Source organism: Puma concolor, chromosome B1 (genome assembly GCF_028749965.1).
Source record: "Puma concolor isolate L17-30 chromosome B1, mPumCon1.1.hap2, whole genome shotgun sequence".
Lineage (NCBI taxonomy): Eukaryota > Metazoa > Chordata > Mammalia > Carnivora > Felidae > Puma > Puma concolor.
The window spans coordinates 200720230-200740149 of NC_141670.1; positions in this window are offsets into that span (position 1 = coordinate 200720230).

Consider the following 19920-nt stretch of genomic DNA (forward strand, 5'->3'; position numbering starts at 1 on the left):
ACCAAGTACATAATCTGGATCTCAGGAGAGCACATGAACAGAGCTGCCCCTTCCAACTCATCGGCCTATGAGGAAAAGGAGTCGTTGTTGTCAAACAGATCTTGGCAGCATTTGCTAACAGACTCAAAAGCGGTCTATGAGAGCATCTTGTCATCTGGCACTGCTGCTTCATGGAGCTGTGGTTCATGCTTAAGTACTGGTTTCTCCCAGGAAGGACTAGTTTAAAGAAATCTGGGCAGGCACCCAATACAAACATGCCCTGGACAACAGCCTAGCACATGAGCCCTCTGGTGTTCTCAATACCACACAATCCAACATTTGGTTGTGAAGTTAGTTTTTACCCTTTGGGAAAGGCAGGACAGAATAGAGACACTCCAGAGTAGAATGAAGACAATTCTGGGAGGCAGTAGGTAGGTCCCTCTCCAAATGTCTGCTGAAAGATGGAGAAATGCAGAGCTGATCTTATGGCTTCAAGATAAAACCTTCCTTCTGGTAATTGTGTTTCCCTGTTGTCCCCAGGAGATTCCTGTGTCCTTTCACAGTGCACTCTGGTCCTTGAGGAGCCTCACCTTGAGGTTTTCTTGGTGTCTAACTGATAAGAGCCAGTCATTCATATCCTACAACTCAAGAATGGTAGTCCCCTAGCAGGGGAATTCTAGGAGAATTTGAGGAGAAATATTGACATGTATCAGTTACTACCATCTCTTGACTAACTCTGACTAGTCAGGAGAACTTGAGCCAATTTGCATTGATTTCACCAGTGGATAGCCTACATCAGGAGAGTCTGGGCCAAGGAAATCCAAACATTTTCCCATGTAGAATTCCGGGAACGCATTACATTGCCATCAGCCCTAACTACTAGACTCTATGCTTTAACAGGGTAATGTTATCACTTCTCTCCCCTTTATAAACTTTAGTTTAAAAAAAGCCACTACAATTATACCCAGAAGATATGACCCAAATGATTAGCTGTCTGTTTTAAAACTAAGATAATCTCACCAGAGCATTTTTGTAACAACACAAGTATCTGGGCAACCCTGAACATCTGGGGATAAAGTTATTAAATGCCTACAACTCTAAGATTGATTTTAAATTTTAAGATATTTTTGAGAGATGAAGCACAACCAGGGGAGGGGGCAGAGAGAGGGAGACACAGAATCCAAAGCCGGCTCCAAGCTGTCACCACAGAGCCCGACATGGGGCTTGAACCCATGAACAAGATCATGACCTGAGCCAAAGATGCTTAACCGACTGAGCCACCCAGACACCCCTTCAAAGAAAGAAATTTGAGTCCATTGATCAAAAGCCACTCTAACCTCAACTGAAGTCCAACTGACCAGCACCTTCCCCCTCCCTCTGCATGCTTTCAGAGAAGGAGATCTCCCACAGTGAAGTTGGATAAGAATGATAACATGGTTAGGCCCCTGATTAGCTATCTGGCTCTGATGCACATGGCATCCAAGATATACCCCAATTCTGAGCTTCTGTGCTGGGTCAAAAGCAACTTTCAATGGCTTCTCTTGAAGGCAAAAGCTGGAAATTTCACCCAAAAAAACAGGTCTCCCTCTGAATTTTTTGGATCACTCACTTTAAAATACATTTCTAATCAAGGATTGAGTCCTTTGGGCAGGTTTTTACTACGTAATAACATACTTTATTCTGTGGGGAGGGGGTTTCTCCAAGTAGATAAGAACACTAGAGTGCACCTCCTTAAGTGGTCTCTGGTTCATCTACTCTATATCCAGGTAAGTATTGGTTTGATACTGTTCAAACCTTATCCTCAAGATCCTCTGACCATCTTATCCTCAAGTCCAAAAAGTTACATAAAGAATACATATTCTGAGCTGATCATCTGGACAGAAACTGGTTCAAATTTTAAACACAGAGGAACCTATGGTCTAAGCGTCACCAGCCATCCAGGCTGTAAGATAGCCCGAGAGGTTTTAATGGGACTTTAGGGACTCATCCAGACCTGAGTGATAGGGATAAGGTTACCCATTCTGGCTACTCCTCTCACACAGTTGCCAGCAGTAGCCATTCCCCAACCTCCAAGTTCTTATAGTCAGACGCTTGAGCTCCTCATGGTACCAAACACAAACTTCTGTAGGTCCATCTGCTAGGAGGCCTACAGGACACAGACTATCACAAGCTCCCAGACAGGGTTGGAGTACTTACTCCAGACTGAGATGCTAAGAAGTCTTTACTATAGCTCCCAGCTGCAAATAAGAAAAACCAGCACCTCATGGGCCTGACTGCCTGTTTCTCATACAAACACTGGGCTACACCCTTCATCTGGTTGCCTGTACCTCTGAGCCATTCTGCTTGCTTTGACTCAATGCCGACACCTTCTCTTGAGCCTATGCTGAGCATATTCTTTCTATCCAGGGCTTCCTACACAGAGCAACGTGGGATGCTAAGAGCCTGCTCTTCAGGCAGACATGCATGACCTAAAAATATCCAGGGGATGTTAGCATTCTCTATCAGCCAGTGAAAGAAAGGCACTTCTTCCCATTGATCTTCAGAGGAAAACAATCATTCTAGAGGCTTCTGGAAGGTTCCAAGAAATCAAGTCCCACTCAGCAACCAGCTCAGTATATGCCCATGTTGACTCCTCTCCTCATTTCCATTTCCTCAGACTCTCCATTCCTGTCACTGGGAACTGCCTGTGAAGCCTTTGGGGGTCAAGGCTCAGCTTTTAGTGAGGAGACCAGGCTAGGACTTCGTAGCAAAGTTTATAACCTTGATCTTTTGAAAGTCACTCTAGTAAGAGGATGTGCATACCCCCAGGAGGTCCCATTTTTGTGATAAATCATGCCTCATGAAAGCAGGTGGATAGATGTGGAGCTGAGGCTTTTCTGTAGCCACCCCCATCCCCACCTCAGTCATTGCTACCAGGAATCCCCCAACCATGAAGACTCATGCCCAAGGCTGTGGTTAAGCAAGGGGGAGGACTTTCATACTCCCCTTCCCTTCTAACCAGCATCATGGTTTAGAACTTGAGTTCTCCCAACATGTACCAGGTATTTTTCCCACATAATGTCCTTGGGTACACATCATGGATATCTACTCTGCCTTAAAGACTTAAGGCTGAAGTTCCGGGTGGCCAGTGTTTAAGGAGATTCCAGTGCTAGGTAGCTTTCCTGGCTCAAAGGGAAATCATTCTCTGACCATTCCAAAGTTTACTTTGGCCTCTAGATCATCTTGAATATCGAGACCATAATTTACATTCATGAACTTCTGTGTGGTTCATTTAGAGCTCAAAGGAGGCCAAAGGCATGTAGGTCAGAGCACAATGTCAAACCATGCAAGCAGCTTTTTCTGTAGACCTGCATTCCCAGGGGCTGTTTGGACAGATTGGAGAAAGCTCTAGATCCCAGAGTAAAAGCATTAACCAAGCAGAAGAGTCAGAAGACAAGGAGCCACTCATTTTCCTGGGACCTCAAAAGAAAAGTTATGAGACAAACTTTTTCCATGTAAAGTGTAAAGTTAATTCAAAGAGGAAACATGTAATGGTACTCTGAGATTGCCTCATTTTCCATTTGCTTCCTAATTTAATCCTGTGCTAAGTTCTGCAAGTTGCTCAACATCCTTCTCGTTGAAAGCATCACCAGCACATGAAGAGAACAAAAGCTCTGATTATCTCCTACTGAATCTCTTAATGTTTGAGAGCTTCAAGTCCTGACTCACACCTGTAAGCTGGACTCCCTGAATTCATTCATCCTTGCAAAACCAAGTGTTTACCCACAGCAATCCACCTGAGAGTTCCCCAGACAAGGTGCTACTGCTGCCCCACGACACTGGTCATCTGCTGAGGTAATAAAAGCTCAGGTTTGGACAAGGAGTGTTTCAGAATATAAATATAGGTCTTAGTAAAGCATAATTTCTAGGGCACCTGGGAAACAAGTTCCCATTATAAAATTGACATGATATCCAGATCAGTTCAAATAAAGAATACCGTAAACATTTTAAAAGGTGGCAGAACATGTACCCCAATGTTTATAGCAGCACTTTCAACAATAGCCAAATCATGGAAAGAGTCTAAGTGTCCAACTGATGAGTGGATAAAGAAGTTGTGTTTTATATATGCAACGGGATACTACTTGGCAAGGAGAAAGAATGAAATCATGCCATTTGCAGCAACATGGATGGATGGATGGAACTGGAAGGTATTATGCTGAATGAAGTCAAAGACATCATGTTCTCAATTCATGTGTGGACCTTGAGAAACTTAACAGAAGACCATGGGGGAAGGGGAAAAGAATAGTTACAGAGAGGGAGGGAGGCAAACCATAAGATACTCTTAAATACAGAGAACTGAGGGCTGATGGGAGGGTGAGGGAGAGAGGAAAATGGGTGATGGGCATTGAGGAGGGCACTTGCTGAGATGAGCACTGGGTGTTGTATGTAAGCGATGAGCCACGGGAATCTACTCCAAAAACCAAGAGCACACTGTACACACTATATGTTAGCCAATTTGACAATAAGTTATATTAATAAATAAATGGTGGCAGGACTACTACAGTGCCATGCAATCCTTTTGAAACTAAAGCACTAGGAATCTAGCACTGAGTACTAGGAATCACTAGGAAGCACAGACCTAGCTTCTCTACTGGCTTCTTGGAAGAAACATTCCATTATTTTGAGATGCAGAAAAATCATTTCTCAGTTTCTATAGTGTGTCAAGGACCTCTGGAAGTGATTTGACACCAGCATTCAGATTCTCAAGCAGAACACTGTTCAGAAGCCCACATACATGCATGACTTCACTTCAGAAAGTCTGTGAGCCCCAGACAGATATCATCTATTCAGAAGTAGGGGTAACAGGACCTCCCACTCCAAAGATGCCCACTCTTTCTGAAGTATCAATGAATTTGGCAACAAACTCTAGTTTGTAATGGACAATGAGGGGCTTTTTCCCAGATCCCCTCAGATCCCGTTTTACCAGGAGGTACCGGGAAACTACTGGCAAAGACCATAGAGCTGTTTAGCCACTGTCAAGTTTCAGTTATACAAGAGGAATAAGTTCTAGAGATCTGTTGTACAACATCACGCCTAGAGTTAAGGCAGCATTATGCACTTAGAACAAGACCTACCATAACAAATTTAAGTTAGCACAACAACGGAGGAAACCTACAGATGACCTAATGTTGGTTAGGACTTCACACAATTGGTATTTATACCAAAACATTATATTAGTCCTGCTACTGAGGGAGGGAACATTCACATGGCCAAACCTTAGGAAATAAAACACACAGGAAAAGTCCAAGTGAGAAACACCAAGAAGTTGACTCTTGAGCAACACAATCCTCACTCACGTGGTATAATCCCAACAGTAAGATAGAAGATAAAGTCAGACTTGCAAGACTAGTTTCAGCAACACTCTTGTTGCAGTTGCCTTTAGTTGGCATGTACCACAGCACACCTTCACTAAGTTCGTGGTTATGCCAACTGTCCTCCATGGCAAGAAGTCCACAAGGATCTTGTCTTGGTGCCCCACCTGCCACCACACTGCTATATGGTATCAATGGCATTTGTAGGAAATAAACCGCAAGAAGCAAGCACCTTAGAGGACTCAGCAATACTTATCAGTACCAGAGGCTTGAGATAATCACCTCCTGGAAGTCCAGGGTTGACACATCAATTGAGCAGATCAGAACACTCCCTCTAAGGTGAAGGACAAGTTACTAAGACCTTCCACCACACACCAAGAAGTAGGTGATCCAATTCCTGGTCCACCTCTTCAGGCTTTGGAAACAAACTTATGAGTACCACTCAGACTCATTTACCAGGTTATCTACAAGCTGTCAAATAAGTAGAACCCAGAGCAAGAGTACACTCTGTAGCAGGTGTTAAGTTGCTCTGCCTTGGGCCTTATAAGCACAGCACTCAGATACTGGACTTTCCATGGTTAACAGAGGTTATATAGAGCCTTGTACAGTCCTAGTGATTAAACGAAACAAACACACACACACCCACAGATGAGTAGGGTACTGAAGCAAGACCATGCCTTGTTCTTGTGAATAACTGCTGGATTGCTGTGTGACTCCATTAGAAACCAAATCTTGACCATGGGACACCACATGACCCTAAGATTTGATAGATCAGATAAAACCCAGTACATGGATGTCTCAGTTCAGAGTTAGGCAAGCACCACAATGTTACATCATAAAAACAAGTATGACATTAAACACCAAATATGAATAACTCCAAAAGGCACAGTGTATTCCATTAACAGGTAGTTCAGACTCTCCTAGTACCCTTTCCCTCCCCCATTCATTTGCCAGCCTTCTCTCAAACCACCTATTGCCTCTTGGGGTATTAACAAGGAGGAAAACATGCAAACCTGGGTTATGGCTGCATTCAATGGAGGGTTTGAAAGGGAGTGGGAAATGGAAAGCCCTCCCAGTGGCAGATGGTCAGGCAGTTTTGCCCACTTCACAAAGGAGAGAGAGGACATAGTCTATTTTTGTAAGCAGAGACCTGAAACAAGCAAGATTGAGGATATTAGCCAGTCTCTCAAGCCAGCCCATGCTTACTCACAGGGGATCATGGAGACAGGAATGAGAGCAGTCACAGGGTAGGCTCCCTAGGAAGATGGAGAAAAATGCAGGAAACTTAGAGAATCCTCTTGGGGCATTACCACCTGGGGAGGGAAAGGAAGCCAGATCGGCAGAGGGTGAAGTTGAACTGCAATGCAACCTCATTAAGGCTCAGCCATAGGACATGCTAAATCTAGGATGGCCTTTCAGGGTCATCCCAAGTTACAATGGCAGGGCCAGGCTATCCTACTTCCACACTGATTGGGGCTGGATATGGGTCAGGCACAGTGCCCAGGGGTAGGGGGAGGGCACTCAAGGCAAGCACAATGGAGGGTTTTATACAATGCTGGTCTGCCAACTATCATTCCAGAAGAGAAGGCAAAATGTCTTCAACTGTTCAGCTAGGATCTGATCAGAACATCACAATGCCTACCACAAAGGCCATACATAGGCCTCAGTGGCAGGAGCTCTTCCTCTGTGCTCAACTCTAAGGACTTAACGGTATACTCATGTTTAGGGTCTAGAGTAGCCTCAGTAAGAGGCTCTTCTGGCTCTGTTGCCCCAGCCTTGTCCTTGAACAGTCGTAAACACCATGGTAGAGCATTCCATGGGGCACCTGGGTGGCTCAGTCAGTTAAGTGTCCGACTTTGGCTCAGTCTATGATCTCGTGGTCTGTGGGTTCAAGCCCCGCATCAGGCCCTGAGCTGATAGCTCAGAGCCTGGAGCCTGCTTTGGATTCTGTGTCTCCCTCTCTCTCAGACCCTCCCCCAAACATGTTGTAGGTCTCTCTCTCAAAGATAATATTTAAAAAAAAAAGAAAGAAAGAAACACCATGGTAGAGCATTCCAGACCTGCTTAGGTAGGCAACCAAGACTTCATGTCATTTGTGAATGAAGGACAGTTTTGTGCTCAGGTCTCCACCCAAGGTCTATATGCAGGTCTCCCTCTGGAGACATTCAGGAGGCTGCAGCCTGTGGCTCTACTAAGCAACTTGATTTTTAAAGGAGGAACACTCAGTTAACAATGTTACTGGAGTGTGCCCAGTAGCCCCGTGGACCTGCCTCTTGCTTCAACAGTGTTTGGAAGGAACAGACCTGGAGACACCCCTTTTTCCAGCCTCTGGCCATCCTCCAACGTCTTTTCTAGTTGCAACAAGGACAATTTTCTCAGCCATCCTCGACCTCTGCAACCAGCCAACATGGTTTTGAGCTTTGCTCCTTATTACCAGTCAACCATGATTGTCAGAATTAGTCCAGAGGTGAAAGTCACCAGCAACTACCTAGTCAATCTGCACCTGCAGGCCTCCTACACCTACTCTGGGTTTCTGTTCCAACCACGAGGACAGGGCTTAGAGGGTGTTCAGCTAGGATCTGATCAGAACATCACAATGCCTACCACAAAGGCCATACATGAGCCATTTCCCTCATGAATTGGTCAAGGAAAAGTACAAGGGTGCTGAATGTCTCTTGAAAATACAAAAGCAATGCAGTGGTCACACCCTTTGCCTAGACTTGCAGAAGCCATCCCAAGATAAGCAGGGTTAAATCCTGGACACCATGAAAGCTGCCATGATCCTGGAGAAGAACCAGAATAAGGTCACTTTGGATCTGTATGCATGGGTTCTACCCGTGCAGACCCCCTAATGGAGTTATTTCATAGTTAAGGAGGTGAAACTCAAAGATGTGCAATCCTGGGTTTCTCTTTAAAAAGCTCCTTCTCAAGCATGACTAGGAGCATTCCAAGCCCAGTGGCCTTTGAGGGGCTTCTGTAGCATCCCCCCTAGTGTAAGGGCTGCTGTCTAACCCCTCTCTGTCACCACTAGGTAGCTTTTTTAAAGTTTATTTTGAGAGAGAGAGCACAAGCACCAACACTAATGAGCGTGTGGGAGAGGGGGGAGAGAGGGAAAGAAAGAGAATCCCAAGCATGGTCTGTGAGCCCGAAGCAGGGCTCGATCTCACGAACCAGGAGATCATGACCTGAGCCAAAATTAAGAGTCATATGCTTAATCCTCTGAGGCACTCAGGCACCCCAACCACTATGCAGCTTTTTAACTACCCTGGAGCCTTTTCTCAAGCCGTGGACCAAATGGAAGAACTTTTAGCAGAGGAAAAATAAAAGGTGACCAGAATAGAGTCATGCTATTATTTGTATGGGCCATGTTTTCTGAAGCACATAAGTATCTGAGAAAAGTAGATTTTACCCATGCAGATTCTTTTTCTCATTACTCACCTCTGTGAGAGTTGACAGGGGTAGGACCCTGAGGTCTAGAACCACAAGAGCTCTTATCCCAACTGTACTCCCACTAAGTGAATGACTTAGTAGAAATTTTGTAGTATTGCCCAGCTGAGTATGGGGGTATCCTTGCCACTTCCAGGGAGAGTAGATCTGAAACGTTGAGGGGACTCCAGCCTGTGTTACTCTAGAAGCACATTCTCAGGCAGGGTCACCTACTAACTGACCCCACGCAGGAGTGAGGACCAGAACAGTATTGTGGCCCCACCTCCTCAAGTTTAAATCCCCTCTAGATGCCACCTGTTTCTCTGCTCACCTTTATAATATTCCAAGAGATTCTAGGGCACCATGCCTAGTTTTCATTATTTTCTTTGAAACCAATTACACCTCTTTTCCTAAGCTCCATGAGTCAAGTTTCTTCCTTTAACTCTAAACTGTTCAGTACTAAAATCAGTTATTTCTATTCCCTATTATCTCACCTATCACAAACACTTCATGTGACTGACCACTGCTTCCTCCAAGAACCACTTTCTGGAGTTGACTTCAAGAACACACCTTGGTTCTATCGCACTTACCCCCGCTTCTCAGCACTGTTTAGTGTCTCCTCCTACTACTGCAGATGTCTTAAAGGCCATAAGCAAAATTTGTAGTGTTTTACCAACTAAACAGCAATTCCAAGTTTACTTGTGATCCAAATCATAGAGGAAGTAGGGAGATAAGCCCCATCAGTGGGAATATTTGAATCTGATAGTAGAGATTCCTGCTTACAAAGTTTCATGTTAGTAATTGTGAGCAGGTGAAAAAATCTGATGAAGTTATAACCGCTGTCTACTCCATCTTTGAGATGTCCCATTATAGGAGTATTTATTACATCTAAACTTCTGCTAACTATAGTCCCTTACAACTGCTCTACAGTTTGCCTTCTCTTTACTGAGGTCTCTAGAATTGTCCCTTCAGTTGAACTAAGATTTTCCACATTTTCTACTATTTGGCTACAAGACCCAATGTAGCAATATAGCATTTGGCCTAACTTGCATGAATTTCAACAAGATATATACAGTCACCCACCATAAGTGTTTGTAAGGCCTTTTAAAAACCTAAAGTCAACCTAAACACATGTCCAGGAGGCAATTCTGGGCAAGGCACTGTATCTAATCTGGAATTCACTGACCAATGGAGACTCAAGGGATGGCCAAGCAACTTTAGGTAGGTAACAAAGGAATTCAGAGTTACCTGCAGAGAGCTTTCTAGAAACTTTAGAATCAGAAATTGGGAGGTATTCAGTTATCTCAGATACTTCTGAAACCAATAACCTCATTAGATAATTATATCTATGTAGTATTCTTCATGTCACCCCCTCTTTCACAGGACTTTTCCAGAAAGGGGAGTGAAATGCTAGTCATCAGGAAAGCAGAGGGCTGAAGTTCCTTTCCAGTTCCACCAATGCTCACAGAACCTCTTTCTGGTGACAACAGGAGCAAGCAGGCCCTTTAAAGGCCTTATCTGCACCGCCCCCCTCAAAGCCTTATGTAGCTCCCATCCAAAACTAGACAGCTGGGGTCCCAGAGTTCCTGAAGGTAGACAAGGTAAGCCATTGCCAACTAGAGGCTTCTCTCCTGCACATATTCCGTCTTGAGCCATGGAGTGCAACTATTAGGTATACTCATCTATAGCCACAGCTTATTTCACTTTGGGACACCCATAGAGGTACATGCCTATTTCATAATGGCATCTATTTAAGGAAAACTTCCAAACTCCTTCTATGAAGGCAGCATTACCTTGATTCCAAATCAAAGAAAGACCCCACTATAGAGAATAACAGGCCAATATTCCTGATGAATATCCCTGAAAACTCACCTAGGCATTTTCATGGCCTTGCTTTAGTGTATTTAAGCTACATTAACAGGTTGCAGCAATTCTCATACTAGCAAATCGATTTCAACAGTACATTAAAGGCATTATTCACAATCAAGTGGGATTTATTCCTGGGCTTCAGGGCTGGTTCAATATTTACAAGTCAACATGATACACCACGTTAATCAATCAAAGAAAGAATAAAAACTAGATGATCCTCTCAATAAATCAGAAAAAGCATTTGACAATACAGCATCTGTTCTTGATAAAAACTCTCAACAAAGTATGGATAGATGAAATATACCTCAACATCTTAAAGGCCATATACAAAACACCCACAGCTAATATCTTCAATGGGGAAAACTGAAACCTTTTCCCCTATGGTCAGGAGCAAGACAACGATGCCCACTCTCACCATTACTATTTGGCATAACACTGGAAAGTCTTAGCCTCAGGAATCCAAAAACACAAAGAAATAAAGGGCACACAAATCAGCAAGAAATCAAACTGTCTTTGCAGACATGATATTCTATGTAGAAAACCTGAAAGACTCCACTCAAAAATTGCTGGAACTGATACTTGAATTCAGGAAAGGATATAAAATCAGTGTACAGAAATCTGTTGCATTTCTATACACTAATAATGAAGCAACAGAAAAATCAAGGGATCGATCCCATTTACAATTGCAACAACAAAGAAAACCCATAGAAAATACCTAGGAATAAACCTAAGAAAAGATCTGCGTGGTGAAAACTATAGAATGCTTATGAAAGAAATTGATGCAAATGGAAAAACACCTTCCATGCTCAAGGATTGGACAAACCTCATTAAGAGGTCTATACTACCCAAAGCAATCTACACCTTTAATGCAATCCCTATCTAAATACCACTAGTGTTTTTTAGAGCTAGAACAATCTTAAAGTTCCCAGGAAACCACAAAACATCCTGGATAGCCAAAGCAATCTTGAAAAGGAAAAACAAAATTAAGCATGATTCCAGGTTTCAGGCTATACTACAAATCTGTAGTCGTCAAGACACTATGGTACTAGACAAAAACAGTCACACAGATCAATGGAAGAGAATAGAGAACCTGAAAATGGACCCACAACACATTTTGGACAAAGAATATCCAATGGAAAAAAAAAGAATCTTCACCAAAGGTGTTGGGAAAACTGGACAGTAACATGAAACTGGACTACTTTCTTACACCATACACAAAAATTCAAAATGGATGAAAGACCTAAACGTGAGACAGGAAACCATCAAAATCTAGAGAACACAGGCAGCAACCTCTTTGACCTTAGCCGCAGCAATGTCTTACTAGACACCTCACTGTAGGCAAGGGCAACAAAAAGCAAATGAACTATTGGGACCTCATCAAGATAAAAAGCTTCAGCACAGCAAAGGAAGCAATCACAACTAAAAGGCAGCCTACAAAATGGAAGATGTTTGTAAATGACATACCAGATAAAGGATTTGTATCCCAAATCTCTGCAGAACCTATCAACCTCAACACCCAAAAAACCACCCAGTTAAGAAACAGGCAGAAGACATGAATAAACATTTTTCCAAAGACATCCAGATGGCTGACAGATACATGAAAAGATGTTCAACACCACTCATCAGGGAAATACAAATCAAAACCACAAGATACCACCTCACACCTGTCATCATGGGTAAGATTAACACAGGAAACAGGTGTTGACGATGTAGACAAAAGGGAATGATCTTGCACTTTGGTGGGAACACAAACAGGGGCAGCCACTCTGGAAAACAATGTGAAGTTTCCTCAAAACTCAAAATAGAAGTACCTTACAGTCCAGCAATTGCACTATTAGATATTTACCCAAAGGATACAAAAATACAGATTAAAAGTACATGCACTCCAATGTTTATAGCAGCATTATCAACAATAGCTAAACTATGGAGACAGCCTAAATGTCCATCAACCGATGAAGGATAAAGATGTAGTGTGTGTATATATGTATATGGAATAGTACTCTGATCAAAGAATGAAATTTTGCCATTTGCAAAAGTGTGGATGGGACTGGAGGGCATTATACTAAGGAGAATAAGTCCAATACAAGTACCCTATGATTTCACTCGTACATGGAATTTAAACAACAGATGAACATGGGAGAGAAGGAAAACCACAAGAGAATCCTAATGACAGGACAAACTAAGGGTTGATGAAGGGAGGTGGATAGGGGATGGACTAAATGGGTTATGGGTATTGAGGGCACTTGTGATGAGCTCTGGGTATTGTATGCAAGTGATGAATCACTGAATTCTCCTAAAATCATTTCACTGTATATTAACATTTTTAAATGGCATTTCTTAATAGCAGTAACATGTGATTAGTGTTCCCAGGTTAACTTGGTCAAAAAGGCCAGGGTCTTGCAGGATTTTAGAGGAAATAGGAGTAAAAACACTCTTGGCCTTGTGCTCATAAAATCAAACTGACCAACCCTTATATTTCTAAGAAGAAATAACTAGAGGCATGCCAAGGACCCCCACAAATAGGGTTAGCTGCACAGAACCCATGGATTGACCACCAAGGGGAAATAGGAAGGTTCACACAGCTACAGAGTCTACCATGGTTTGGAAGCTCACCTATGTTTTTGGTTACAAAAGAAAACTTTATAAGGAATTGACAGGACATAAACTGAAAGATCTAACTTTCTCCATTCTCAGTCAAAGTGATCTAGTTCAAAGTCGTGAGCCCTGATTACTCGGAACAAATGTTTTTATGTAATTTGGATTTACTTTGGAAAGATGACTTTTGTCACTGGGGAGTCCGGATCTCAAGGATACCTTGAGACCACTGAGTATTTAAGAATCAAAAAGATCTAGAAGACCAGGAGTGACTTCTTGTACTATAGAGTGGTATAGTCACCATGAGGGTTTAATTGAATTATGAAATTTCTGGATGGAACTGATGTTGTCACCTTAGTAAGAGGATCTTTATTCCCAAGGGACCCTCAGCAAGAAGTCTCCCAGATAAAATCACCTCAAAAAAACCTACCTGCTTGCTCAGGTAAGAGGTAAATGAAGAGGATAGGAAATTGCCTCCAGAAAAGTTGGAGGTGTGGGACCTAGGCAAATGCCTTGATCATCATCTCCTGGTGACTGAAGAGCAGGACCTTTGCTCAACAATGCTGTTCATTCCCCGTGCCCCGAAGAAAAAGGGATAGGTTTTCATGACAAGGACTTCCCTGGGTAATGACTTCCAGACAACCTAACTGGTAATGGCTCAATCTGAGATTTAAAAAAAAAAAAAAAAAAGCCATCCACTGACATGTCCAGCATGAACACTAAGAAGGGGTTCTTTCCTAGGCCACTCTCAGACATCACTAACTCTCAAAGTTCTTCTTCCTGCTCTATCCCATCTTCTTTTGAGTGATGTTAAGATAGGTCATGCAGAGAAAACATTGTTTCCAAATACTTGTCATTAATATTCCCTGTACATCCAACAGACTGGTTTAACCAGGGATTGATCAGAACTGAAGACCCTTATGGGACACTGAAGATGTAGGAGACCCAAGCTGTTTGAGAGTGAAGCAACTTTTATGAACCATATGGAAATGAAGAGGGAGAGTTAACATCAGCATCAACCCAGCCCTCAACAGACCCAAGTCTTGGATGCCATTTAACTCATTTGGGAGTCCCATCATTTGGTGCCACTTATGACCTTAAAACAGGTCTAGAGGCTGGAAGTCCTTGTGAACAGAATCTGGCATGTCACATCCCAACCACGATGGACTCTGTACCATATGGCAGTCAAAAGACCTCAGTATATACTTTCACAAATCCTAAGAACTTTTAAAGAAGCTATGACTTAAAGATGGAATGAATCTTGGATCTTGAAATTTTGAGACAGTCATTCCTCTAAAGGAAGTATAGATATAAAGAGGCAATGTTTCACGACAGTCTAGTACCATAGCAAGAGAAGAAACCCTTGAGGAAACATGACCAACCCATGGCTCCCAGGCAAATGAAAGCAGGGTTGGCTGAAGCAAATTCTCAGGGGCCCATGAAGGCTGGGAAGTGGCCTCATTTTAGGGTAAATGAGGTTACCAGAATTTGCCAGTAGAAGTCATTAAGATCTGGTAAGATAGGTCAGATGGCTTGCCTAGTGTTTCTGATCTGAGAACATTTCTTCATACTCCAGATTAGGATTTTTTAAAAATCTTATTCCAGGGGTACCTGGGTGGCTCAGTTAAGCATCCAACTTCAGCTCAGGTCATGATCTCATGGCTTCTGAGTTTGAGCCCTGTGTCAGGTTCTGTGCTGACAGCTCAAAGCCTGGAGCCTGCTTCAGATTCTGTGTCTCCCCTTCTCTCTGCCCCTCCCCTGCTCACACGCTGTCTCTCAAAAATAAACATTTAAAAAAAATTAATACTATTTCACACTTGTATTAGAAGACTTTTAAAGGGGAGAAGGGAAACTAGTCAAAGACAACAGCAGCTACCTAGGTCCATGTCCCTATTTGCTTCAAAACCAATATAGAACAAGTGAAACTACACAAAAACATGCCTCTAAAGTAACTGGAGAAAAGAGTGCCTGAGGTTAGTCATTTTTAAAATACCAAAGGCTGGAAAGCAGTTTCTCATGCTACTTCACTACTGTGAGCCTCTACAAGGAGCATGAGCAGGCCCAGAGAAATGGTGAAGGAGAAGAAACTGGTAAAGGCTCAAGGAGGATATAAAACCACCATCAGAAGATCTAAATGCACCTCAAGTGTGATCAGACTTAAGTGGCCTAGCAGAGCAGGGCAGGGCAGGGCACCATCAGCAGTATACACGATTTCAAGGGTCACTCTTTAAGAAGACTAGCTTCTGGAGAGAAAAATAGTAATGGGAAGAGTAATAGTAATGGGCACTGTTTGACAATCGAGTGATAATGGAGAAAAAAAAAGACATGTAGTGGGACAAAAAGCCTCCAAAATCTCCCAGCCATCGATATAATCATCTGGCAGCTACAGCAGGTCATTTTCTGAGCAGTGGCCTCTTGGACTGTTGAGGGTAGATTGAGCCCTACTGTTTTTGGAGATACCGCCTCAAGTGCAGGGATTTTATCCCGTTACCCATGATCCAAGGATTCAACACATTCTCTGTACTGAGGCTCCAGATATCGTATATATGCCTTTGTTAAAAACAATAGAAGATTCAGAAATGGTTGTCTGTTCAACCTGAAGTTCATAGAAGGAAATCATTATCCTTATACTCCCAGAAAAGTCCCCAAATCAGAGGTCTTCCCTTCAGAACAATTTGGCCAGAAGAAAGTTGGCAAACATTCACAGCCAAGCACCTGTGTCTATCATTACTTGCAGTTGTGTTGGTAGATTGTTTTAAAAGCCAATTGTAGGAACAGAAATAGGGTTGGCAGGAGAACAGTAAGAGAGGTTCCCCTGAAGGATGTAGGGTGTAATACAGTAAGTCCTGATGATCAATGGTAGTGCTCAGAAAGGCATCACCTAGATTCCTCAAGGAAGAATGTGATGCCCATTGCTGGTTAGAGTGCTGTCAGCCCTTTCAGGTCTGAATTACCTTTGTTACAGAGCACGATCTTGCCCACAGTCAGTCCCTCTAGGGATGTCCCACATGCAATGACCTATCAGTGAGTATATAAAAGCCAGGTCACTTCAGCCCAACGTGGAATATTTACTCAGGCATTTTAGCTACAGTACCCTTGTGGGATCATTTGAAACTTAGGTCATACAACTGAGCAAACTATAGTACTAAGGTTAGAAGTGATGGGGGGGAAAATGGTACATAGACACTATGAAATGCTCCAATGAGAAAACAACAGGTTTCTGGGGTTCTGAAACATGCCATCTTCAGAGAATTCTTTTGTTAAAGAACTCCTACTGTTACTGGGCCTTGATAGAGAGGAAAGGTCCAACCACACAGCCACAGTTTATCGTTAGCCGGGTTCTGTCAGACCTATGGCCTAAGGCTGGATGATCCCAGCCACAGTCTGTCATGTTTTGGAAGTAGTATATATGGAACTGAACACAAGAAGGGCCAGGACACAACCAATCTTATACCTGGTTATATCTGAGCAGGTATCACAGACCCCCATGTCTCTACTATTGCACTAGACACCCCTCCCACAGTTCACTCCTTTGCCCATATGTGAGATCCACTACAAATAGCTTAACGAAGGAGAAAAGGCTGGATTTACAAATGGGTCATCTCAGTATGTGGGTATAAGCTGTCAAGGAGGCCTGCTGTTCCAGAGCCTCACTCAGGAGTGGCCTTGAAAGACCAGGATAAGGAAAAGTCATTCCAATAGGCAGGTACATTGCTAGAAATTCTGCCTATTTTATGTGGAAAGAGATGTGACCAAAGCTGGGTCTGGGTGTATTTATGACTCATGGGTAGTAGCAAATGGCCTAGCCAGCTAAGCAAGAACATGAAAGGAAAAGTTGGAAGACTGGAGAGAAGGCTGTCTGGGTAGAGGATAGATAGATAGACATATGGGAGTAGGCACAGATGAAGATGTTCAACTGATTTTGCCAGTTGATGTTCATCACACTAGCAAGTACCATGGTGGCCAAGAACACAATAGCCATGGATGCAGAGATAGTCGCTGTTCATGGGCACAGCAGCGAGGAATTCCACTGGGCAAAGTTGATTCAGCTGCTTCTACCACCTCTGAATATCTGACTTGCTAGCAGTATTGATCAGTGCTTAACATCCCAACATAACATATACCTTATGATGGCAAAACAACTCACCAGCTGACTATCTGTTTGGTTTTAACAGGAAAAACACATTGGCCAGCTGCTGGCTCAAAATTTGAATACTTCATATGTGCCCTTGGCAGGCCACCTCTGACAATGCTTTAAGGATGGGATGACGTCCTCCAGGATGAAGCACACATTTTAATTCAAGTACTTTTTATGGCACTTTGTCACCAATAAGAATACTTAGAACCAAGGGGCAAAAGCAAAAGTAGCCCCACTTGCCATCATTCCCAATGACCCACTTGAAGAATGTGTGCTTTCCTTCTATGCACTTTTAGGGACCAGGAGCTTTAACTCTACAGAGCCCCCAGGAATACTTCTTCCAGGGGTCATGGAGTTCTTCATATCCATACCACCAGGAAAGGAGAGTCCTCTTGTCACAGATAGCTGACTGATCAGCCTGAGAACATAGGGCTAGTGAGACACAGGTGGGGATAGAAGGAATAGGTTTGGCCTATCAGTGGCCCACTTGGACACTCATTGGTACTCCTTTCCCAACCGTGAGAAAAGGCAGTGAGCAATCTCAACCCGAAAAAGACACGGTGACCAGGGGCTCAGACCTTCAAGGGAGAATACTTGGCACCACCTCTGGTTGTCAGCCTACCAAAACAGGTCTATGGGGTTGACTTAATGCTGGTTAAGTCTTATAAAATGTTTTGTTCCTCTTGCAATGGCCGTTCTAGATAAAAAGCTGTGGATAGAGTAGGGGATGACTGGCAAAGAATGTCAAGTTGGAGCTGCTAGAAAGGATACACTGATTCTGTGATAGCACAAGGAGAGAAAAAAAAAAAAAAACCCAGGCACCTTGTAGGGGATCACCTCAGACCCTGGGAGGTACAGGGGGAGTGGCAGCCATAACCTTCACCTTTCAGGACAGCTTCTGGGAACTTCCTCCACAAGAAATATGCCCAGATCTGTGAGCACCAGGAATTTAATGGACTACCAAGTCTGCCATCCCCTGCCAGAAAGCTCTGACCACAAGACAGCAAGGGATGGTCCCTGCCACTCAACCCCCCCATGAAAAAGACCCTTCCAGATGCCATCCCCACCTGCATTCTCAGTCGTGTCATGGGGTAGATGAACAAGAACTAGATTCTAATGTCCAGACCAGGACCTTAGAGCTTGCCAGCTGCTGGGAGGCCTGGTGGATGACCATGGTCCTACCGTACTTTCTGACTAATGTAATTCCCACCTGGGGCCAGGGAATATACAATTAAGTAATGACTGTTTCCAGGGGCACCACGTATGCACTCAGGACTGTTTACTGGGTGAACTGCAGGCATTAGCTTCCTTTCCTCATGCGAAAACACTGATTTGTGCCCCTTCCAGGGAAGGGGGGTGCGGAAAACAGACTTTGGCTCTTTCCAGAGTCCCATGTCTCAATGTTATTTGAAGAAGGACAAAGTTATACAGCTATGTTTCAAAATAGTTGCCCATTCTTAGCTCTGTACAAGTAAATATCTTTGCTACAGCCACCTCCAAGGTAGCATGGTTGCCCCACTCTACAGGTTCTCCCTTGGTCAGCACCTGCTCCAATTCTCACTTAAGAATGGGAATTCCTGAGGAAGATCAGAATTGGTGGTTAGAAACAATTGAAACTAGTGTTTAGGGACAATTTAAAAGAAAATGCTTGGCTAATGGCACCATCTCTGAGAATGATACCTGTCCTTTCACCTGCTGTGATGAGCGGTATGGCCATCAAGGCCAGGGGTAGAGGTAGCAAGAGGTATGCCCCTTTATTCCATCTTCCTTCCTGGCTAGAAAGTCAGCAGTCATTTTGGATCATGAAGTGACCTTAGCAATAGAATCCACCCAGAGTAAAACAACAGAATAGAGGAACTTGGAGTCTCCTTTACTGTGCAATGCTGTACTCGCCTTCATATTCAGGAAGTCTGGATATAGAATTCTTAAAGAAGTTACACAATCTCCATTAGGATTATAAAAGTGTTTCCCATCCTCCCTGAAGTTGGTGAAAAACAGGGGAAGATTTATGTTACTGGGGTGAGAAGGGTCTCTTCTTTCTAAAGGCAAAACAGACCCATTTGGATGGGTAAAATTTGATGTATGGCCAATGGGTAGGAGAGATCCCTTCCCAGCCAGACTTCCTGCAAATATGAACTATGTAGGTCTCTGAAGGAGGATGCAGGTTTTTAGGGTGCTTTTGAGAAATCTTTCTTATGGCCAATACTAGAAATAACCAACCTTGAAGCCACCAAAAAGGAGGATTGGTGTGCTTAATGCTATAAGGCATGCTACCAAGCATCAACTCTGTGGTCCCTCCCAACGTGGGTACAGAGCTTGGAATCTGCCATCTCCCCCACATCCTTTTGGACACATGTCAGTATTTATGGCAAACAGTCGAGTTAAATGAAAATGCTCAAGTACATATACACATAGCTTACATTAAGATGCTTGGCTAAAAAATGGTCCCAGTTCTAAGTCCCAACCACCTGACAGAAGAACTCTTCATAGACTTCCAGCATGGACCTAAACTTTATAACCTGGGACTTTGTTGGCTACACATTTGAAGGGGGTGGTTAGTAA